Genomic DNA, 25,509 nt, shown 5'->3' with positions numbered 1-25,509 from the left:
TGTCTGACATATTTTCTGCTCCTTCTTTCCCACTTTTAGAGCTGTGCTATGCTTTGCAGGAGTGAGGAAGTCTTAATTACATGCACTGTTCTTGATTTTCCTCTTAGTATATCAAAGACCACAACACAGGTTACTTGTATATGTATCGAATCCCTCAGCAGAGGCTTTGTGCCTAAGCACCATCAGTGTTAACAAAAACCATTTCCCCCCACTCCTCAACACCCTTCCCCCCCCAAAAAAAAAGGGGGGGTGGGGTGTCTCAGCTGTTGCAGCACACTCCAAACAATGAAGCTGCAACAAGGTCTTTTACTACCTCATACCAGCACACTCTTCATGCCAGATACCTCTACTGCCTTCTCTCCTCTCACCTCCTCCAGCACCCACTCTCCCTTCTTTTGCTTCTTCCTCCCTCTGCTTCTTCCTCGGCCACTCTCTCTTCATTGACTCTCAACCACTTCACTTAACCAGCCACAGCTGCACCTTATCTACATCAGCCAACCTGCCGCCCTTGAAGCCAACCCACAGTTGTATATTATCAATGCTAATTTACCCAGCTTCATTCCTCTACACTTAGCATTCCTAGGTTCAAGAAGTAGTGCATGGTAAACAGTACCCAAGCTTTTAATTTAGAAGGATTTCCTCCTTGGTTGCCTCATTTCATATTGGTGATTCTAACCATCAATTAGTAGCCCAATTCTAAAAATAATGAATAGAAGTTAAAATCTCCATAATACTTTAGTTGAACATGTCAATATTTAATATAAAAGTTTTAAAGTCATAATATTTTTGGAAAATGGAAATATCTTCCCATATTCTATTCATTTCTTGAAAAACTGGACAGATTATTTGATCATGTACTAACTCTCTCCAAAAATTTAAAAAACAAACAAAAAACCAAAACAAAAGTCTTAATGCTCTATTCTACATCATTAATAAAAATTCATCTTTCCAAAGTGTCTAGTAAACATAGTTTTTTGTTTTCAGTGTATTGTTTGTAGGAGGATTCTAAAGAAACACGAGGCTGAAAAAGGCTCTCTGGTCTCAAATCAGGCTACTGGAAACAATTATCCATCCATTACATGTAACAGGCAGTAAAAAACCACAAACAATGGACTCTCTAAATTTAAAATAACACATTATTTTAACAAAGAGTTTTATTGTTCAGTCTGTAAAAAGTAAACCATTTAATGTTTTTATTAAACTCTGAGGAGATAAAAATGGCCTATATAAATAAAATAACAATAATCAAGTGATTAAAAAATCAAACACAACACAAAGATAAAAGTTATGTTTTCATTTTAGGTATACGGCTAATTTATGGGCCTTCACGACAGCCAATCAGACACCCCTACACTAAAAAAAGGAACCTGAGGGATGATCATAAAGGTTTTTAGTCTAATCCTTTCAAATTTATAACTTCATATAACAATCTAGAACACAAAGACAAGGTATTTCCAAATAACACAGCAAATGTGTTTGTAAATAGTCTGGTGTCACTAAGTGGGACGGGTCTTTGGTTTGGTTTGGAATTTTTGCAAGAATTTCTAAGCCGTCACTACTCCACATTTTGCTACTGGCGATGTAGAAAAGTTAAAGAGAATTAAGGTCCTCTCTTTCCCACCTTTTATCATGTTTGAGGTGATGTTTTACAGTGAAGACAAAACTTTAACAGAATAAAGATCTGTTCTTACTTCCTAGAGGATAACAAAAAGTTTCATACTTGAAATTTAACACCAGTAAATATGTTTTATGAATCTGAAACACATGTGAGAAAAAAACGTTTTAAATTAAATTGGTATTTACTAATCTTTTGACAGACAGAACCGTCGCTGGAAAAAGAGATTCACAACAGGAATTATGAGGGGTTGCAGAGCTCTCAGCAATTTTGTTATCTTGGCTCAGTCCTCGCTGAATTAATTTGTGAAGATGAACTTTCAATCTATCTATCTAAAGGGCATGATTCTGCACAGCTCGGCCCATCCTAATGTCAATTGTGTGCTACACCCTTTTACAATTGTATCCGTTGTGACCACCACAGCTCAGAACTAGAAAATGCGCCCTTTGTGCTTGCTAGAGCAAACTGAACGTGACTGTTAAAGTAAAACTCGCAAGGTACAAAGGAAGTTTGTGCTTTATGTATGAAACCTATCTTTCATAGATCTAATATATTATGTGTACACAGATTCTACATTTCTCCTCAAAAATAAATGGCTAAGGAGGTATAATCACCTAACAAATGAAAACTTCAGCCAAATCTGAATATGTTTTTTAAAAGTCCTTTTCTTCATGGAGTTATTTCACTGTGTGATGAGAATGAATATTACACATTCTGTTAACAAAACAAAACAAAACAAAACAAAAGCCCTCTGCCCTAATACACAAGAACAATAGTGTTTTCCAAATACTTCTAAAGGAATACACTGCTAACTCTTTACTGGTTTGAAATAACATGACCTAAGAGTTCAAACCTTTGCTCTAATCTAACAATAAAAGGAAAAGTCATACATTTATGATTTTGTAATGCATGGTGTGCTCCCATGCTGCTTTTATATTTTATGCGTATGCTCCGCTAATCCATCTGTCCCTCCATAGCTGTAGTCTGGCACCAGCAGAATTATCTCTGAGAAGAATGTAAATTCCATAACACAGCTGCAAGCACAAAGGCACACAACTACTGTCAGACAAAGTGACAAATGTTCACATTTTATGGCTTTAATTTCTGCATAAGTAGTTCTTACCTTTCATTTTAGTGGCCTGAAGAATGAGAGTGATTGTCTGTCATTGCAAACCTGCATGATTTGGGTATCTGAGGGGGAAGAAATATCAAAGTTGCATGCCTTTCCCTTCAATGCAGGTGCAGCCATTGACATACAGTTGTGGTTTTTTCTTTCTTTGTAACAGCGATTGTCTGTATTAATTTGGCTGTGTGAAACTTTTCTTTCCATGATGGGGGGCTAATACCAGCATCATTAAAAACAACTGTAAAGCTTTTTTTTTTTTTTAATTATTTTTTATGTTATACAAGGTGAAAGCAAAGTTTCAAAATACTTACTGCTCATCCACAGACAAATCATAATTAGAGTTCCTGGGCGATAGGGGCAGGTATAAGCAGTTGCTGTTTCTGATTAAAAGACTTAGTCTTTTCACACATAATTTTCAGATGCCTCTAGTAATTTTTTTAATCTTACATACACATCTTTAATCTGAGTACAGCAGACTCTATAGCTTAATCATTAAGAAACTCTTTCAGAAGAAAGTGACTAAAGGTCCCTGTCCATATTCTGGATCAGTCAGAGGAAGATGCTGAACTTAGCCTCCAGCACTTAGGTAAGTGTCTTTATAATTAAGGTCTGAGATACAGCATGACTAACACATACAGTTGTGCCCATAACTCCGATGCCTGCAGAAAAAGAGGGGAAGGGTGATCAAGCCATCTTAGGGTAAGTGTTTAGGGGCTTGATTCCGTTGCCTAAAGACAGGTGTCTATTGGCATTTGAAATGCCGTGTGGTATCTGAAACACCCAGGTGGGGCTGGTCAATATGACGCAGGACCTATGGGAGGTCTGTGTCACAATGGACGGGTATTTGAAGAACAGAAAGGATATCCTAGGGCAAATTAAATGGCATTAGATGCCCCTCCCTAAGCAAGTGGATCACACCAGGCTGATAGCCTAAAGTCCTTAGAACACAGCACAACACCTATCCTAGCTCTTCACAAGTGATTAAGATGTTACATTAGCTAGAATTTTAGTTAGACCAGGAGCACGAGTTTGAAGAAAATCTCTGTCATCCCCATTTATTGTGCACTGGTTGCATGGCAGAGCAGACTTAGAGAGTGGAGGAACCAAAGTCAAATGACATACTCCTGGAGTGAACCTTACACAATCCAACTGCTGAGCATCCAGTCTGTGGGGCTTGAGTAGATCTAAGCCTAAGTAAGAAATCCTGAAACACGTGGGGATGGATGCTGGGACCTCAGCATCACCTCTTTCATTCTACAGATACAATTGCTTTCAGTTGTACTATTTGCTAATGCAGATATAACTTACCTAGAGCCTGTTCCTGCTGGCTTTACATAGAAGAAATATATCTTCTGCATATTAGCCTAACCAGTCTAACTGTTTCTATCAAAGAGATGGAAGGATTACCAGGAGAGGAGAGATTCTCCATCCCCACTGCTGAAGCTGGCCTCCCTGCAGTCAGTACCAAAGAGCTCTGGGTGGAACAAACTCTTATCTACAAAGTGCCAAGTTGGGAATCCAGATGCTACTACAGTTTATATGCTGGATTGTATATCTATGCATCCATGAAACAGTCCTAGAAAGACAGAGCGTCCATTTCCTCTGCTCGAGGTCCCCAGGGTCTACAAATTATGCTGGCTGCTGAGTATGAGTGATCTGACTGTAGTCTAGCCATGGTTTCTCATTTCCATTTCTCAACTGGTCCCATAACCTTTTAGTAGATGCAGAGAGGTCTTTAAATGGCTTTAACAAAAACATTAAGGTTTGAAAGGAATTAAAACTGCTTTGACCTAGAACATACCACAGAGATAAAGAAACTCTGAAGGCTCTATAACCTAATTCTTTTTTATAGTCAGTGTGTGCCCTATGGACATTCTAGGAAAGGTAGGCATCAGGTCCATAATATACATTTTTCAAGTTAATTAAGCAGTCTTCAGACAATGTTGTACTTCAGACTGCATCATTGCAAAGGTGTATGGGCGATAGGAATCTGTCCTCCCACAAAAGAGTGCTTCTGGTGTGTGGGCACCTAAATCCAAGCATTTAGGAAAAATGTTGGAAAGTCTAAGAAAGTTAGGCAAACCTGAAATCAAGTCAGTCTGTACTGTTTGATACATTGTGGATTATAAACTTTTGTGGGATTTAGGAGTAGATCTGTAGATCTAGTAGAGCCTATGAAATTACTACCGTGACGTTCTCTGACTAGACCTTCCTAACATTCGTTAGAGGCATTTATTGTGAAGACACTTCCACATTTGATAGAATTTTGTGTAATTTTTATCAGTTTTGCTAAAAAGCCACAAACAGCAATGCGTGTAATGTACACACACAAACAAACTTTGAGAGCTAAGTAAATAGGTGTAGTTCACGGGCATGCTGAGAAATGCTTTCAGTACATCTTAGTCTTGAACCACATCTGTGTCGATGAGAGCCTGCCAATGCCTTTACGCAGAGCACTGGATCAAACCTCATCCTATTTTAAGCAGATGTGGACACTGCTGCATATAGAAAAAATATGGCAATTATACACAGATTCAGCAGAGGTTCAGAAGAATGAGGTGATTTTGTCTGTAACCTTTGAACCCAAGTATCCGAAGCACAAAGGATAATTTCATTGGCATGTGTAATTGCTCTCTGTATCTATCCTAATGTCTCTTTTATCTCAAACTCCAGTGCCAGGAAGTTCTTTAGCTTCTATGCTGTGGGAGTGGCTCAAATGGCAGGCAGTGACTCATGTTCCATTAAGCTCCGAATGGAGCCGCAGCTACTTGGAAAGGTTTACAGCTGCTGTTTGATCCAGCCCCAAAACTTGCATTTGCGCTACACTGCATTTACTCATCAAATTAAATGCTCTTATGAAAAAAATAATTATTGTATTATGAATGGCATATGTTTCCAATTATCTTAAAACACAGATGTTACTGTTCTAAATGCATGTGTAAGCCTTAAAGACATATTAAAGTCATGAGAAATTGCATATAATTCAGAAACTTTCTTTTTTGTCATCCAGCAGTTCATTCCAACATTTTTCAAGGGTCAGAACACACAATTTACTAAAAAGTTTTACGAACATATTGCAATATTGATAAAAAGTTTATTGTTTGGACACTTGTTTTATGCTCCACAGAACTTGCTTTCCCAATGTATACTATTTATTAATTTTGAATAAACTATACTATATTTTGACACTTATAACATGAAGAGATTAAAGATTTAGATCTCCCAGAATGTTGGTATTTCTAACTTCTGTCCAAGCACTTCTGAATGGGTTCATAACCCTTTGACTATTAAGACAAAATACAACTTCAGAGATAATAGGCTAGGATATGCAAATCAAACTGAAGTATCCATCCGCACTTAGGTTTGGAGCTGAAATTTTGTGGTTTTCTTTTTTTAAGCAAGCATTTTAAACCGTGTGTTGATCACAGCACCCCTGATTTCCTCTCCACAGGAAACAGTACACATTCAAATGTTTATCACCCGCTTCTGCTTGCTTTGCTTCGGAAAGAGGTTTCAGAACCTCAGTATGACTATCTGGAAGTACAGAAGCAACTGAGACAGATAGTGCAAACATCTCTAAAAACTTGCTGAGAACACATCTAGTCTGGAAACCCACAATGTAGAGAACCAAGAGATGTTTTCCTTCCAAGGCCTTAAACAGCCATCAGAAAAGGTTCCTAGAGCAAAACATGTTTATTAATCTTTTGAGGATGGATTGAACTGGCATAAATGGAATCAACCTTTGGCTACTGCAAGCTGCACCGAAGCTGCATCTGATGATTTTTTCAGCACCTTTTAAAATCTTATTTCTTCTTAGTGTTTATCTGTATGTGTATGTGTTGTGTGACCATGCCCAGGTGATGGGAGCAGGAGCTGCAGTGTGATCCCTGTGAGGAGTGGCCAGGGCCGCCTTGTGCTCGACACAGATGGTTCCAGCTGGCTCCAGCCAGTCCCACAGTGGACCTACTGCAGGACACAGCTAGGCCCATCAGCCAAGATGGTGGCATCTGTGGGAAAGTATTTAAGAAAGTGTAAAAAATACTGCACAATGGTTGTGTGAGAAAAGAGTGAGGAAAAAAGTGTGAGAAACAGCCCTCTGGGCATGAAGGTGAGAGAAGAAGGAGGTAAAGAACTGAAACTGAACCTGGGAAAAAGGGTGAGGGAAGGTATTTTCATTTTTGTCTTTGTTTCTCACTATCCAAATCTATTTTAATTAATACTAAAAGAAATTAAATTAATTTTCCCCAAGTTGAGTCTGCTTTGCTTATGACAGTAACTTGTAGGCAATCTCCCTGTGTTTACCTCAACCCACGAGCTTTTCCATCGTTTTTTCTCCCCTTGATGAGGAGAAGGAGTGAGAGAGCAGCTGGGTGGGCAGCTGGCAGTTAAGCAAGGTCAACCCACCACAGTGTGCATTGAATCATGAATACTGAAGTCAAAGTCTTAGATCTTGCAAATGTTTTCCCAACACTTCTAACATAATTCAGCTTCTTAATTGGAAAGGTAAACATTTAGTTATAGTGACATAATGATAAGCATGGATTCCAGCAAATGATATAGGAACTGCAGACGCTGACAATCATTACATTCAGTGATGGTCTGCCAAATGTTGACAAGTAGAGGTGATGAGGATCAGGAAAATTTTGAAAGCTCAGAGTCAAGTATCTCTGTTAAACTTTCTAGAACTATCTTCTAGTCTTTGATACCTACAACTGGTTGATACTTACCCTTTGTTTTTAGAAAAGAAGGGGAAATGCAAACAAATTTAGAAGGAAAAGAAGGTGCTAACTATTCTGTTGGGCTAACACTGTTGTATCACAAAAGCATGTATCCTAATGCAACTCTACCAGTCACTAAATCCATTACATCTGGTTACAAATGCTCACAAACTCTCAGCATTTCAAAAATGTAAACACAGTAGTTCCTATTTATGTCTAAGAGCAACCAAAGAAAAATACAGGTGGATACAAAAGTGCCACTCCTCCCTCCAACAGGTAAGATAGTTTACTGCCTGTCTTCTAACAGCGCATATCTAAAAGATTTAAAACATTTAAGAAGAGAGAAGCATACCCACAAAATAGCAGCACTATACACTAAAAATGTACATTAGAACTCTTTTATAAGAGGCAAAATCTTGCACTGCCTTTAGCTGTATCCTAGCAATTATTCAGATAATAAAAGATTTGATGGAAATGTACTGAATAAATGTAGATCAGCTGAAAATACTGATTTGTCTATCAAACAGTTGACTATAATACTGTGTATCTTACAATCCTCTTGAAATTTTTTCCTTCATTTTTAAACAACATATATTTACATATTTCTATATGTGTATAATATATCGTTGGGCTATAGTACAATGATCTAAACTAAACCACTCGTCCTGAAGAGTGCCCATTCCACTATTGATTAGTGTCTTGAAGCAGCCTCATAAATTGCCGAACACAGAGAAGGAAGTAAATTGCACTTTAGCCTGCACAAACACAGCTCAATGATTCTAAATCAGTGTTGAAATAATTTGCGTTGCTCGTGATATATATGTTCTGAGAATGTCTCTTAGTCTCACTGATTTGAAAGAAAATGTATTGAAACAGTGTTATGAATACACCAGTTCATTCTAACAAATAGAAATAACCTCAATTTATTGACTCCTGTAACTAGTTCTTTGGAGAAAAAAAAAAAAAATCCAGAGAAAATCTATGAACAATCCAGGCTGCAGTACTTAGAAACACAGTTGATAACTATTTGTGTTGGTGATGTGTTTTTCTACTGAATCTAGGAGTTCTGCATGCCAGCCTACACTGCCTGTGTCTCAACAGCTAGGGTAAGTATCTGCTCAGGATGTGGGAGCTATGGCTGCAAACTCTCAGGCCAAGCTCAGCTAAGAACTTCATTTTATCCAGTAGACTAGAATGGTTTTGGAGGAAAGCAAGGGAGCTGTAGGAGTGATGCAGCTGCCACCATCTTAAAAGTTCCCAGGAGAGCTTGAGAACTCTCAGATGGAGCTTTTCAAACACCTGCAATATTCATACATGTCTATAGTGCAGATATGCACCGGTAAGATAGGTACCTAAAGTCATACCAGCTGTCACTTTTATGGATGCAGTTCATCTTGTCTCAGGAGATACTTAAAATAGTCAGGTCAGACCTTACATGTCTCTCTTTCTCTCCATTGACTGTGCAAAAAGCTTAAAATCAAGTTGGACAATATCTTCAAACCTTGGACATTATCTTCAAGCAAGGGAATCAGCTCTGAACTGAAACACCAAATACATTAAGCTATCCCATGGGACATTCAGCATGGACCTCCCATAGACCCTGTGTCAAATCTCTCAGCCCCGTGCTGATATCTTTTTTATCCTAAGACATTTCAAAAGACACTAGCCATTGACGTGAGCAGCTGAGTAGTGCTTACCTGTGGTCAGCCAAATGGCTCTCTATGCTTTAGATTTCCTCATTGACTCATGGACTTCCTTTGACTGTAATTATAGACCAACAACACGATATCCAGCTCACAGGCTGACACTAACATATAGATGCAGCGTTCATCTCAGACTGAACATTAAGCTCACAGTGTCCACAGTCTGGGCTTGACCTAGTTACCTGAACATAAGCAGCCAGTGCTGAGATGTGACAGGGTGTCCAAGACAGCCTCCTTGGCCTGACAGTGTGACACAGGACTTCGGAAAAACTTGCATCCTCCTCAAGTGGCAGGTTAAGGGCCAGCTAGAGGACACTCTATGCCACAGTAAATACCACTAGATGCCCATCCTTAGGAAATTAGGGGAGTAATCAGTTGTTTAAACATATGGCTCTAGGACCATGTTAGATAATGTAAGGTCTCCTAGCTGGCTTCCATCTGATGTTTCAGGAAGTGAAACTCAACCATAAGATCTGAATAAGATCTAGTGTGTCTACGCATTATTCTACACAAAAGTGTGTAGTGTCATTTCATATGTCCTACAACATCCTTCGTGGTTTCCCTATACTGTTCCAGAAAGAAACGTTTTCCCAAAGTTCTGCATGGATGTCTTGGATACCTTCAGGACCCCTCAGAAGACATTAGATATTAATGAACCAGCAACGAAACACTGAATTTTGAGTTATGCGAGGATTAATCCAGTCTGTCCTTTCCATCAGGGCTCAGGTATGAACTAGTATTGCAAGATTTAGGCTTTCATATGCCTCTATGAAAATACAGTATGAAGTGTTGAGGAATTTCAAAAAGGAGGAACATCACAGCAAAAGGATAACTGAGCAAGAACTTTTCGAACCATGAGTCTGATTTTAGCAACCCACGAAGTTCCTGCATTGCTTTAGGCCTTTGAAGTACTTTACCAACACTACTAACTAAACTGTCTTTAAGCCCTTAGCTTTTATTTCATTATAAAATTAAAATAGTCTTAAAGTACAGAATTTGGAAAAAATCCAAGGCACACAGAAAAATCACCTTCTTTCTTAAAAGTTATGTTAATATTTATTCTTGAAAAAAAATCAATAAGGTGACTTACTAATTTCCCCCTTTTGTGTAAAAATAAGAATATAGGTAAGTTAATATTGAAAATTTCAAATCATGTGTCAAAGTATCTTTTTTTGCCTTCTTCAGACTTGAATTTTATTTTATCTTGATAAATTACAAAATTGTGCAAACAATCTAGACTTTGCATAGGCTAAACATATTTGAGTGTGGTAGGCTTATATTGATTACAGTTTCTGTTTTCATCTTAGGTTTTTGGACATACCAATATGCCTCTAGGTATGCTGACATGCTTGAATACTGCAAGCTATTATTTTTTCCAGAATGGCTTTCAAATGCCCCAGTTTTGAGATTTTTTAAGGCCAACAGAGGTACTAAAGGGGATAACCAATAAATTCATTTATGCAGTTAACTGGGTAAGGCTGTTGCCATTATAGCAAATCAGCATTGCAAATCCCAGTTTTCACCAGGTCAGCAAATTGATCTCAGCTTGGATCTTTTAATTCCTGTTGATGGGATGCTTTAATGTTATTCAACTAAATACCAGGGTCATCCTCATCTCAAATTATGTGGTTATTTCCAAAATACAAGCTGTTTCAAGGGAAGCCTAGCCTGTTTATTTACTGATGCATGTCCAGATGTGCTTTTCAGGCTTTAAAGAACTGAATCAGAAGCAATTCAGATAAGTTCTACATGAATAATTTATCTTGTTCTTACACATTTTTAGGAGGAGAAGGGAGTCTATATGTTAGCATTTTGCCAATGCAATAGAAAACGTTGCTAACTTGGACTTGTGTCATAAGTGTTTTGGTCACTGGGCTTGTCATGCTTGCACAATAGATGTTTCATTATTCAAAAGCATGCCAGATTGTCAAAACTTACTGAGGAGGTTAGAAAATCTGGATGCCTGCTGATTTGTGAGTGCCGTCAGTAATTTTCTTTCCTAGCTACTTCTGGCTTTGGAGCAAGCCTGACATTTTCAATGTAGATGAAAATGTTCCAAATACTGAGGGTTCCTCTCTTGTGAGATGACACATTTAGAAGATGGTTTATTTCTTTTGTGAGCTCATATGCTGAACACGTAAATATTGGTGCGTCCAAATTCACGATGTGAGACAGGCCCTAAGGCTCCACATATAGTTTCAAGCACTCCCTTGTTAAAGCAGCGCACAAGGCTAAGCGATGAGGAAATGCTGAGGAGCCGAAGTCTGATTAGTTTCACCTAGTGTTATGCAATGTCTGTGTGAAACTGTAAGCCAGTGCTGGAGCAGGAAGAGATTGGCTGGCTGGGAGGGCAGCATGTGTCATCCTGTGCCGCTGAAAGCTTCCCAGGAGCACATGGAGCAGCACCCAGTCCTAGCCACTGGTTCAGGAAGAACGAATGGGGCAGGTATTGGAATAAACAGCCAGTGTGAAGAAAGGACTGAAGAAAGTTTCTTCTAAGGGGAGTATGTAAAAGCCTGTTTTCTCTAGCCCAACAAAATGAAAGCTAAAAGTAACATAACTGCTGCCTACAAACACACCAAGCAGGAAAATACCAGGGAGGAGCAAGAGTCACTTAAGTTTAAATGCTAAGTTGGCACAAAACCAGACCATAAAAACCATGAATAATTTTAGGCTATAAATTAAAAAAGAGATTTCTAACTATTAAAGCAAGGATATTCTGAAACAGCCTTTTGATAGGAGCATTAGCACCTTTTCAGGTAGAACCTGATAAGTTTATAGAGCTGGATAAATTCATTATGTGCCTGAGTAGAGATTAACTAACTATTTGGCAACCAGCTATATCTCTTTTTCTGACTATATATTCAGGAAAGGATACTGCTTATAGATTTATTCAGCTTATAAAGAAGCTCAGGAAGTCCAACCTGCAGTTGGGTCCTGAAAACCCTTAAGAATGGAAAAAGACTATGTCATCTCTCTGAGAAACTTCTTCCAGTGTTTGACTGTCCTCATGGGAAAAAAGTTTCTCCTTATGTCCATCTGGATCTCTCTTGTTTCAATTTATGCCCTTTTAGTGCCATTCTCTCACTACACAGTGTTGGAAAAGCCTGGATCCACCTTCTTAATAGCCTCCCCTTAGGTTACTGGGTGCTGCAGTTCAATTCCACAAGTATCATTTATTCCCCAGGCTGGACAACTCATCTCCCTCAGCCTCTCCTCACTGCCCAGCCATCATGATGGCCATGTGCTGAACTGACTCCAAATGCTGGTGATGGTCTTGTGGTGGGAGCACTAAAACTGGGTACAGTATGCTAGATCTGGTTTGATGAGAGCAAAGTAAAGGGGATAATCCCTTCCTTTGGTGTAATGGTTTTAATCCTGTTAATGCAGCCCAGGAGAGTTTTTTTGTCTTTTTGCTGCCAGGGCACTGCTGGCTCATGCTCAGCTTTCAGTCCAGCAGACCCCAAGGTCCCTTTCTACAGAGCTGCTCCACAGCTCTCAGTCCCCAGCCTGTATTATTGCAGGGTGTTCTTCCTCCCCAGGTGCAGGCATTTGCACATGTCCTCTATGAATTTCATGAGATTTCTAGTGGTGCATTTCTCCAGCCTAGTCAGGTCTTTCAGGAGGGTGGCCCCACTCTTGGGAATCTTGACTGGTCCTCCACAGTTTGGTGTCATCTACAGACCTGATGAAAGGACATGCTAAAGTTTCCTCCAGGTCACTGATAAAGACTACAGGACAGGTCACAGGACAGACTCTTGCGATACTCCACTCATTACCAACCTCCAAGTAAACAATGGCCCATTAACCACTGTCCTCTGACTCCAATCACAGACTCATTTTTTTACCCATATGGTTGTCCACCCCCCTAGACTGTAACATCCTCACTTGATATAGTGCCCTGACTTGGTTTTTGGTTCTACTTTCCCAGTTTTCATTCCAGTTCTTTTGTTCAACACTGACTATCTGTAACTTCCTGAGATTTGTAGAGAAGCATTTTAAGGAATTATGGGTCTAGGGATCAGAGCTGATTCCAATTTCAGATTTGAAAAATAGTTTTGTAGTGGGCAAAAATGAAAAGACAACCTTAGTGATAAGGTAATTTCCTTGAGCAGGGGAGAGTCCCAAGGTATGAGTTTCTCTCACCTCATGCGAGATGTTTAAGGAGCAGCCAGTCATTCCGGACTCCCATGATAGTCAATGGAGAGAAATAGTTTTCACTAGAGGGTGATACATTTGATCTGTTTCAGACTTAGGAAGAAATTAATCATTCACTGGATACCCTTATTTCTCCCCATGGACCACAGAGTGTGTTCTTTAAATGCCTGAATTAGGACAGATTAATCTACTTCTCCATTACCTATATCACCCAGGAGTTCCTGATAGATGATCCCAACATTCTATCCCACAGTTATGACCTATATGTGCACATAATGTGTATAAAGGGCCCAAGCCATGGCAGAGAGCCATTATTTAATTGTGATAAATAGAATATAAAAAGTTTGAAATTACATAAAGAGGTTGTAGTAGTAAAGATGCATTTGCACCAGTTGAAGAGAAAAATATGGGTTGAAGGAGGGCAAGTATAAATAAAGTGAACCTTATTCATAATTGTTCTTTATTCAGTTGCGTGTTACAATAATGTTGCCACACACATTCTTTTTTTTCCGCACTGCATGTGATATATCTTCTTCATATATGTTCAGCTGAAGTTTCCAGGCAGTTAATCGTGAAGATATTCTATTTCATTATTAATTTTATAAATATTGCTGTCAACAATTATTTGATCAAAATTAATGGTTGCCCATCCTGAGGGGTCCTAGATGATGCTGGTTTAGATTAATAGTTTGTTTTATTAAAGAGGATTTACCAACTAAGAAATGCAATAGAAAACAAGCTGCTGACTTCATGAAAATATTCTGCAATGTTTATGAAGCTGGGAGAATATTATCAATATTACTGTCATCTAAAGATCAATATAATCTATACATTGATTTCTGAACTCACAACGTTCTTGGACTATTTTCGTTTACTTCTTTGACTTTACTTAAAACCTTATTCAGAGTTCCCAGTTGACTGTTCATTTCAGGAGATTCTTTTCACAGTTGTTGTTCAGCATGTTTCATTTATCTTGTTTTGATTTGGGTTTCAACCAGAAATGAAACTATTGTTAGCTTACAGAATCAAGCCCATCACCTTCTCCTGAAGAAAAAATAAGGTGCATCAATATAACTTCTGTACAATCTGATCAGTTCTTCTAGTCTACAGAGATATATTAGCAAAACCTTAGTAGACCAGGCATAATGTCTATATGCATATCCTTTTCTTGGATTTTAATGTTACATTGTATAGAGATTTTGATAAGAAATTTGAGTATGTTGCACAACTGTCTAACGGTGGACATTAGAGAATGAAGGACCTTCCATCACAATGAAATCCCAGACACTGGTAGTATCTACAGGGTGCACATCTGAGGCATGCCTTGCAGAAAGCAAGCTGTTAATCTCTCTTTATCACTGATGCCCCAGAATAACCAACAGAAGAGATGTTTACACTTTCATTCCTTCCATTGTATGTGAAGCTCAATATATAACAGAAGAAATGACATAATTATCATTTATAATATTTTCTGGGTTCTTTTTGCTACTGAGCTGGCATGGCCTAACCCAGACATGCATCTTTTCCTGACTAAGCAGAAAATGCTTTAGCTGTGACACCAAACATACAGTGGGACAGAGTCTATTACCATCACAGATTATAACACCAGCAACTTTGAGGGAGCCATATGTGCTTCATATCAACCCTTTTTAATATCTCACAGTAATGCCATCTGAGTTACTACTCCTTTAATGACAAAGTCTGTGCATGCAGTGAGATCATACTCTAAAAAATTGTTTTGGAAGCCGTAACTACCTCTTGAAGCATTGTGCTCACTAGCTTGTTGGTTCAGTCAGAAGAAAACAGCATAAATATCCAGCATATTTGTTTCAAAAGATGATATCAAATACTGAAAAAAAGTTTGCTTCAGAAAGTATGACTAAACTTAATTATCTCATTGCTTAATCACTGGTATGAACTTAATTTGGCAGACTACCGCTGAAGATCATAAGCAGAATAAAAACTTACATTCAGATCTTTTTCTATTCCTCGTCTCATTATGGCTAAACATTGGAGTCTCTATCCTATCTTTTCATGGAACTAAACATGTCAAACTCTGGTCCTTATTTGGTAGCTTGTTTACTCTGTCACTGGTATATGCAATCTTACCATGCACACAGCCATCCATAAAGCAGCTATCGAAAACATTCTCCAAGTCTTTATCATAGACTACACATCTATTGCCAATTCTGCACATGTTCTCTGCTGCACTGAAGAAGGGGTACTTGTTTCTGCTCTTAAAGCTCTTTGCAGTGTCTCCTGTCCTTGCAACCATTCATTCATTTCATAGGAGCCTGTGATCATCTTATTTTGCCTGTCTTATTTGTAAACTTTTAGGGTTTTTTCCATGTTCCCTGTAAGCCTCCACAAATATTCTTCATTTTTTCCTCTTAAAAGCTCTCTGTAATACATATAAAAACCTTAAAGTTGCTAAACTACCAATATGCCAAGGACAGTACTGGATCAGCATACACTCTGCTTCTCTGTTAACCTGTATTTGCCTTTTGTTTGTCTCTTTTAGGCAATAGGTGGTAAAGGTAGGGTCCCTGGAAGAGCTGTAGAGACATCTGTCTGTTCTGTGTGTCCACACTGCCAGCACCACAGGGTCACAATGTGCCCAGGGCTCTGAACAGTGTCACAGTCATAAAAAATACAGCCAGCAACAGTGTTAGGAATTAAACGCAAACCAGTCTCTGTTTAAGTAACAGTAAACCTAAAGTCAAACAAATCATGGTAAGTGATAGGAAACTAACCCCTAAGCTATCCCTTCTGATTTTTTTTGCCTACACATCAGGGGAATTTGGCCTTTCTAGGAAAATTTTACCTATCAGGCAAAATACCTATACAGTATAATATCTCCATAGAATAATAGAATCATTTAGGTTGGAAAATACCTTTGGGATCATCAAGTCCAACCATGAAAAGGATTATGAGAGTTCTTTGTTTTGCTTTGTTTACAAACCTGAAATTCTATATGTTCTTGAAAGAGTAAAGAGCAAGAACCCACAGCTTCATCAGGGTACAAAGCAGTGAGAATTAGCAGAGAAATCAATGGAGGAGAATAAGAACAGTTTCTTCTACAGAGTGCATTGAGGGGGTGTGTCTAATTGCCCAGACAGCAGGATGAAAGTGTTTCCCTTCTATACATATTAGAGATTAAACATTGTAATATTTATAGCAGGGTTTTTTTCACATTCCAGACTGCAGGCTTCCTGAAATAGTCTTTCAACAAGGAACATTATTAAACCTTTAATTTTTTCTCCTGCAACTATAATATTCTTCCCACAGAGGGAAATCTCTTTATTCTCTGATACAGTGTGGCTAATCATTAGTTACTTTCCTTTTCAAAGCTGCAGACTCATTATAAAAATGTGAGTAGCTAGCACTTAGACTTCTAACTGAAAGCCACTTAAAGCCATTAGATCTATGAACCCTGAACTCTTGTGCACTCTTACCATTGTTAAGGTATAAAGAAACTGTCTTATGGTGTTGGTAAGTATATCCACAAAGCTTCTTTGTGCCACAGCACCCATTTTATGTGTAATTACATATTATGAGAGACAGAGAACACAAAATAGTTGTAGAGAACAAAGTGTCCAATATTTGCAAATTTTAAAAAAAGGAAGTGATAAAACTTTGCTCAGCAAACTGCAATGGCTTAAATGCCAATAATAATAAGTGCTTCCTTCTGTAGTCAATAAAGATTGACAGCAAGAATAAAATAAACCAATACAAAAGTGAAAGAAAGCCAGCATGAATTATATTGGTTGAGAGTAAATGTGTCATTATCTAGGTGCTTAAGGGGAAAAAAAAAAAAAAAAAAAAAAAAAAAAAATTAAAAAAAAAAAAAGTAGCCAAGTGAAACCGGGAGGCAAGAATTTTATAGTCCATAGTGTCAGGATACTGGTTAATTCTGCAGAATTTACAACATTTTGGGAGAGTGGAAGATATTAAGTGGGGAGTGTAAGGATCCAGCCTTTTAGCAACTAAACCCAATTAACACCAAGATAAGATTTTGCATTGAGATTCCATTTTCATTTAGAGGAAATAAATAAATTTTGTCTTGTATTCAAGTGTAACTGATATAATCACTGCATTTTACAAGCAATCCATTCTGTCAAATGCACAGTTTCTATTACGGTTACTTCCCTCTCAGATACTGTGATAAACCACTTGCAATCACTCCCTAGAATATTTCAGTTCAAATCATCTAGGGATTATGTGAAAGTAAATGTTAGCCAGTTTAAGTTAATCCATTGCATTTGGGTAGAAATATCACATGGATGATTTGATACTCAATGCAGTATTTATCCTAAGCAGTTACAAGCCAGAGAGAAATGCTTTTGCATTCCGGAAGAACTGAGCAAAAGGTCTCGTGACGAACGGATTGAAGGAAGAAGGCAATGCAGTGGTGCTGAAAACTCAAAGGATTCTTCTTGGGTAGACCCCTAATCCTGTTAGAAACTTGTTCTCTTTTGCGGAAGGCCAGGTGCAGTGAGGTTCTGGGCATGGTCAGAACTGCCTCCTGCTTTCATCTGTCGTTGTGGTGGATGCGCTGCTGCCCTGAAGTGTTCCAGCACCCTACACTGCTCCTGGAGATTATCACCCTGTCTCAGCAGTTTGTATGCAGAGTTTCTATGTTATGGTGGTCAAAAGGAAGCTGTCCGTGTTAGTGCGGTAACAGGTGTGTCCTTTTTATGTGAGGTTCTGCTTAGGTTTTGAAAGCTGAGGTAATGTTGAGGCTTAAAACCAATATGATACTGTACACAAAAAGCACAATGTAGGAAAGAACTGCATCAGGAATTTGCATTGCAGAAGTGAGATCTAAGAAGAATTAGAGAAGGCACATACATAAATACCTTTCATTTATTAATACCTTAAAAAAATATTTTGCTTCACAAGAAACAAGGCTCAGTCAGAAATGTGATGGATCCCAGCACAAAATGGACTTTATTCAGTGGGCATCCAGCACAAAGTTTCTCACAAATTTCCCCACTTCTGATAAATTTATTCTATAATATACACAAGGGATTCTCTTTCTGTAGGCTGCTGTCAGTGACCCAACCTTATTTATTTACCTCTCTCTGTCAAAGATCTTGCAAGCAGTGGAAATAGGAATTAAAGCAATTTCCAGTGCTGTTCCGTTCAGTTGGACATAACCAAAATGCAGAATTCTATTTCAAAAAGAAAATTCCTCACATTGTGCATTGCTTCTCCCCTCCAATGTTATTTCATACTGTAGTTAGTAATGTCTAAATGACCCTTTTGTCCTTATATTTCAAATAATTTCTCTGTCGTATAAATCCTGTTATTGCTTTGCTGTGCCCATTTCCACTATTTTTCCTGTCATTGAACGTATTTATTCCAATTATAATTCCATGGACTATGAAAAACCTCCATATTTAATTTTCTAGGTTTGCGGTTTCCTACTTTTTTTCTCTGTGACCTGCATGCAGATATAAGCACCATTTCATGCAACTTAACTTCTATCGGGCACATGACTAGACTTGGAAGACCTTTGATTTACAGACAGCTGATCTAAGCCATTTAAAGAGAGGTCTCTGCTGCATAAACTTTGGATATAGAAAGTGGAGGTTTTCAGAACTGTTTAAGTTACTTCCAAAAACACTTCCTGTCAGAAGACATAGGGCATTGTCCTTTTTATCATCTTGGTGCTTGTTGGCTGCTTTGTTTCTAACTTCATACAGTACTAAATATTGGGATTCTATTTTTTATTTCAAGAAAAAAAAAAGGAACATTATCTTGCCCTTTATGAATTCCACAATGTGACATTCAATAATTAATAGAGCTGCTTCCATACCATTTCCCCCCCCCCCCCAAAAAAAAAAAAGCACTATGATGATCATTCCTGGTTATTCTGACAAAAAATATCATTTAAATATTTCATGGAAATCAGTGAAAGAGTATAATCCTTCTTTGCTAAGAGAAATCTCACTATTGCACCTCCACAAGATACTTCTGGCCTTTTTCACTGTTAACGTTACATACAGCTCAGCCTTCCCCTGACCAGTGCAATGGTGAGTGCACATGTAATGGCCACTGCTGCTGAAGCCTGTCGATTAGAATTTATCTGAGCAGCCCAAAAGAATGCAAAGCAGAGAACATTTTTCTGCTGAGCTGCACAGGAATACTTTGCAGCTCCACTTAGTTCTTCCTGCTGATTGCTGCATAAATGCTAACCAGCTGGAGAGCAAACCGCACTCCTGAAGGACGGGCAGCCCAGACTTGCACCTACGTGTGCGGATGCCTGCAACAAACTAGCACCCTCCCAAGCACACTTCTGAACCATGACCTGCTGCTTAAGGAAAGGTGTTTGCTCTCTCCTGAATTTTCCTCATTAAAGAAACAGTTCAGCACAGGATTGTTTGCTTTATTTGGGGGGTTTTTTTGTTTGTTTGTTTCGTTGGTTTGGTTTGGTTTTGTCCAAAGGGTTCCAGATAATGGTTCTCCATTCAAAGTTTATTCATGAAGTCTCTTCTGGTTCCCAGACTGGCTCTGTTCACAATGATGCAGTATCTATCAATAATAAGAAAGACACATTTCTATTGCTTGCATTTTCCAGAGTAAGGGACATAATTAGGCTTTTTGTACCCATTCATTAAGACAAGCCTAGTTCTTTCTCCACCAACAGCTCAAAAGCTGACTTGTGCGTACATACTTGCTGTAGAGGTAGATGGTTATTACTTCTGCAGATGGTTCTAAAATCAGAAGTGTAGTAAACATAAAAGAAAGTCAGACCAAACTGATGGTAACATGAGATATGAGACCAAACAGTTAATCAGGGGATGAGCATAGTATGGAACCAGGTAAGTACATTACATGGAGCAACAGCTGGATCAGACAGCACAGAGAGAAAATAAAGAATGTAAATTAGCAGCCTGACCCAATGGGCTGAATAATCCAAGTCTTGTGGCTATACTAGTGAATGGTCATGTAATTTTAGGGCTTCTTTGTAATACGCTAGTGCACAAGGATAGAATTAAAGTAGCAACATTCTTCTGTTTCATGAATTACATTTTTTTAATTTTCATGGGGTTTTAATGTGGCAGGATTTGTTTGGAGATTTTGTATATAATTTATATGAATCTCAGTAACTTAACAATTTATAATCTTGGTGCAGAAAGATCAGAATAATAAACTGCAAATAATTTCCAAACTAGTGCCACTGGCATTCATCCATTTTTCTTCCAAATCCCTCCTCAAACATAATTTCTCCCATAGAAATCATAAATACTAACTTATTCAACTATTTCTTTCAAAGAATAACTTCTGGACCTCTAATACAATGAGTGCTTTATGACCATACTGTTCTTTGTCTTGAAAAATGCTGATATGTATTCAATAAATGCATTAAAATTTGGTATACAGATAATCTGCAATTATTCATTCAGGTGAGATTTTAGCAGAGTATGAATCTGTTGGCTGTGACTTGCTGAGTTTAGCAGTTCCTTTTTTCCAGATCCATTCATGTTAAGCTGAAACTACAAAATAATCTGTTATTAGATAACTTGCTAATTTTTACTGATAGTTCTTATCAGCATGGAAAATTCATCTGGAAATATTACCAAAGAAAATAATCCAGTATATCCTAGGATTTTCCTGGTACATTTTATTCCATGTAGGCCTGAAGTTGTCAATCCATTTTACAGCAACAACATTTTAATTCCAAGGTACAGAATCACATAATAAGGTCCCCAAATGATAAGTAATTAATAATATAGCAGCCCCAAAACTAACCGCTATAAACAAAAAATGGATGGCTTCAAGTGTAGGGTTTGAAGGTTTCGGTGATTTCTTGATTTGCTTCTATTGGTTTACTTGTTTCAACTTGGAAACTTCACTTAAAAGTGCAAAACATGTTACTCATGAATAAGCAATAACTCTTAAAAAGGAAAATGTAGGCATAAAATCAGTTGCAAGCTGGACTTCAAGATTCAGCAAATTCCCTTTCTCCTGTAATACTACACCCTTGCAGTGATCCATGGACTGTAGAGGGGAAGCTTTGACTCTCAGCAATATTTTTCCAGAGCAAGAGGTACTCAGCATTCAGTCAGAACAGTGTCTATTTTAGATTCAGAAAAAAAGCAAGAAGAAAAATGAAGTTTTGCTGTGTCTCTCTCTCCTGGTAGGATTTCCTGTCAATAAAATTGCCTTCAAAATTCTGCAGATATTATGGAGATCTTAATACTAAATGGATGACCCTCCAGGGATCTCTGAATGCTTTAACAACAAAATACTGAAAAGTAGATCCAGAAGAGAACAGTGTCTAACAGAGGTGACTCCAGAATCCAGTCCAATTTTCTTTCCTTGCAGGAAGTCTCATGATTAAAAAAAAAAAAAAAAAAAAAAAAAGCCACAAATGGGCGAATAGACTTAAAATATATAATAGAAATTAGTGGAAGGACTATAATTAAGGTTTGTTATTGCAATATCTTTGGGTTTTCACTGTAATAGAGTGACATAAGAGACATTTTGGAATACTTAAATTGTATAAAATTAGTATGTTAATCCTAACATTTTATTAAAGTTTTTGTTTGCAATAATATATATTGCAGAAACACTGTCAGGAGGCTACTTTCTTTTATTTCTTTTATCTATGTTATGACACTGTTTTTGTTGCTGGTGAAAGGCACCATACAATCTGAAGAGTCCTCAACATGCACATTGAAAAGGAAAGATGTTCAGATGCAATCTCACTTATTCACTGGCCACTTGAGACTGAAATAATTAGCCAATTGAAATAAATTTTGTAAATTTATCTAAAGGAGATATTTTTTCCGCGTCAGCATTTGCTTGGTTGCTCTTAAAAGATGAGAACTAGTGGAGAGAACTAAACTGAGGGAATAAGAAATTATTAGGGGTTGATGCATCCATGATCCACAGTGGAAGACTGAATGAACAAAAGTGATTTAGCATAGACTGAAAAAGAAAAAAAAAAAAAAAAAAAAAAAAAGAAGAAAGAAAGAAAGAGAGAGAGAATGGAAATCAAAAGGTACCATCTTATCAAAAGGTACCATCTTACTTTTCTGGCTTTCTATTTCAGCTGTTACATTGATCATTTAGGTTACCTGAATTCCCTCTCGCATAAGGGTTTAGTTCCAATACATTTTTATCAGACCACATTATTGGATTTCTCAAATGGAGATATCAAACTTCACATGAATTTATACATAGTATTTTCCATATTATATACCTGCACCTATATAAACAGGAAGCAATTAGTTTTGGAGTACTTAAAACATGATCTCAAGATTTCAGCAGTGTAGAAGAGTATTCACTAGATAATCATTGATAAAGCCCATTAAGATTTTACCAAAATTAAAATTCTTAACATTTTGCATCATGGATAATCCATTGATTTCAAAACACTTTAAACATAATTAAGCAATATAGCTTCCCATAAGTAAAGGAACATTATTCTCTCTATTTTGCAAATGAGAGAAATTAAATGGTTCGATTAAGAAGAAATCCTACAAGGAAATATTGGGTTGATTTCTATTAACTTGGCCAATTGCTAGACAAGAGAGGGAAGGTTGTGACAGAGATATTTCAAGAAAAAGGAAGATGAAAACAGATGATAAATGTCATATATGAACCTTATATCAAAATTAGGACAAAAAGTAAAAATATAAGGGCATTTGATTTTTTCCAGGGTTGGAGGCAATATGTAGGGGTTTGTTCAGCCACATACTTTGGAAAATGCTTCACTTCAAGCATATAAAAGATTTGTGTGGTAAAAATAAATCAAGCACTTGGGTAAGTATATTACTTACACTGCAACATTTTAAAAAAATAGAACTCCAAATCTAAATTCTGAATCTTAGTGCTTTAAAAAGAAAACAACAAAAGCTGAAGAAAAAAGGAGCAAAAGATCTTTTCAGATTTCAAGACCTTCTCACACCTGCAAAAAGCCCGTCACTTGTCCTCCAAATATATGTTTGTATACATACATATATCATGTATGTTCCTCCAAATACATGTTTTATCTTTGCTGTGTTCAACCAGTGCCTAAGATGTCACGCATTGTAGCACACTGATAAGGATCTGGGGTACAATAAAAGACTGTAGCAATCCTCTCCATTGCTTTACACTGTGTGCAGTCAACTACACTGATGTCCACTGGGGGTGAAACCAAATTCACCTGGTAATTTACAGATATGCTCTGAGGTAAATAAGCCAGTGTGCATAAAGTGGAAAGCAAAGTCAAAGGGAATGGGACAGAGTTTGCTTTTCCCTCATGCCCTACTCCCCCTTCGCTTTAGCACTGGCTGAGATTCACTTCTTCCCTGTCAGTTTTATACCACCATGGTTCTGTACTGATCCTTGTAAATTCTCCCCTAATTTGGGGCCTTGGATAAATAAGTGAAACAGCCTTTGACATACAATTTTTATATTTATTTAGTAAGCTTTTTCTTTTTTAAAATATTTTTTTTATTTCTTAGTAATAATCTGAAGATCCTTCTTTCAATTACCACGTAACGTTAGTGAAGCACAACTAGTGTTTCATTTATAATCAGTGGGAAAATAGGTGGCTCACATGTATGAATAAAGGAGAAAAAAATACCTTTTAATAAAGAGAACTTCTGATGATCTTGTTATGACAAAAAGAAAAAAAAAATAACTCAACCAAGAATAATGTGAGAGGGGGAAATCTGCATTACAGTGGTGTGGGTGTCTCTGTTACATTTCAGTCCTTGTATAGAAGTATTTCTATGCAGTCACCCACTATTTTAAGAATCCGCTACATTAACAATATCATTTCCTTTCCCTTCCCTTTTTAGAGCTTTCATAAATGCCTTTACTTCTGATTCTTTCCCTTTTGACTCTGGAGTTTTATTGTGAATTTCACAGAGGGTCCTTAGGAGTAAGAATTATTTTAGTATGTATTTACTTAGATATCACACTTGATTTTTTGATAGCATCAGCCAAAAGCACTTAACATGCCGCAAATTGTGTGAGTATTCTGTTTCTACTTCTGGCTGTTATCTCTTCCACATAAGTGCATACCAGCGATATTTTCCCCAGCTCAAAGAGTCAACGTATTTCCCCTCTTCTTCCTTCTCTGTTTCTGAGCCAAAACTCTGAGGATGTTCATTCCACAGATACCTGGTGAAATCCACTACCAGTGAGACTGGGCACAACTTCCTACTTTTTAGTACAGATACAACCAATGATGAATTGTACCATTGAACTTAGAGCAAAATACACTTATTTTTTAAAAAACAATAATTAATTTCATGGGTTCATATTACAGAAAGAGTATAGTCAGTTCCAAAATATGATCATAACTTAGTTAATAAGAGAGTTTTCATGATTAATGACCTAACTGAGATCTGCATTTTGTGCTTCCTTCCATTCATATGAGAGGTGGTCATGAATATAAGGCATTGCCCTCGTATCAGTGTAGGGTTTTTTTTTCACATTCCTTCCGTGGAATGTGTATGTTTGCCCATCTTTCTGTCTGGTGAACTGTATTTCTGTTTTCTTTTTTCATACCTGCCAAGTTATACATTCTTAAGCATCACCACAGAACTAGTAAGAGCTTTGTAGCATGAACCCGTATGTGTCATTTGAAAACATTTAGTCCCAGACTAGCAGATACTGACTGAACCACATCAGTTCAAAATATGAAAAACTAAAAAAAATCATACCACTGAAAAACAAGTGACCTCAAATGTGCCTGTAACTGCAATCAGTCTCTGAAATTCAGGAGGAAACTCAGGACTGAGGGACAAACAAACCCTAGAGTTTTTACAGTCAGACACTGGCTATCTTCCCACCAAAATGTTTTGAAGTGGGATCTTCACAGAATTGTATTTCTGCTTGGGCCTCTTTCCTAGGAGCTGCACACTCAATAAGCTGCAATAGCTCACATTTAGTTTTACTCACGTCCTCTCAGTTGCTGCTGCTGACACTGATTGGAGCAAAATCTTCATGTCTATAGTGATTTCATAATAAATGCTTTTTAAGAGACAGAGGCTTGTTTCAACACACAGAAGGTTTACATCATATCTTTGCATTCTTTTTTAATTATCCTTTCTCAGTTCCATCAGAACTCCCCCTAGTTCTTATTTTTCTCTCCCCATACATTCCTATGTGGCAACTGTTTAACGTACAGAATAGCTGGATGCTGATGCACTAGTGAGGATGAAACAACAGCAGATAATG

The sequence above is a fragment of the Falco naumanni genome, chromosome 5 (genome assembly GCF_017639655.2).
Source record: "Falco naumanni isolate bFalNau1 chromosome 5, bFalNau1.pat, whole genome shotgun sequence".
NCBI classification, from domain to species: Eukaryota; Metazoa; Chordata; class Aves; order Falconiformes; family Falconidae; genus Falco; species Falco naumanni.
Note: the sequence above shows the minus strand (reverse complement) of the source record.